Below are 284 nucleotides of genomic sequence, written 5' to 3' on the forward strand. Positions count from 1 at the left end.
GCAGAGTGACTGACACTTTATCCCTTTCTGCCCACACACACACTCCTAATGAGCTGTTCTCCTGCACTACACTGTGTGCACACACACACTTCCAGAGAAGAGGTAGGGTTCTTTAAGGGTTCTAGTGGTTACATGCACATAAGTAATGACTGGAAGAGCCAGGCGATTGGTTCAAATGAGTATAAATAATAAATGATAAAACATAATCCAGTCAAGGTCTTCTTTAAATATTGCTGGGTTGGAGCATTAAATGCATTATGCTATGATATATAAACCTTAAAAAA

This window comes from Pempheris klunzingeri, chromosome 5, assembly GCF_042242105.1.
Source record: "Pempheris klunzingeri isolate RE-2024b chromosome 5, fPemKlu1.hap1, whole genome shotgun sequence".
NCBI classification, from domain to species: Eukaryota; Metazoa; Chordata; class Actinopteri; order Acropomatiformes; family Pempheridae; genus Pempheris; species Pempheris klunzingeri.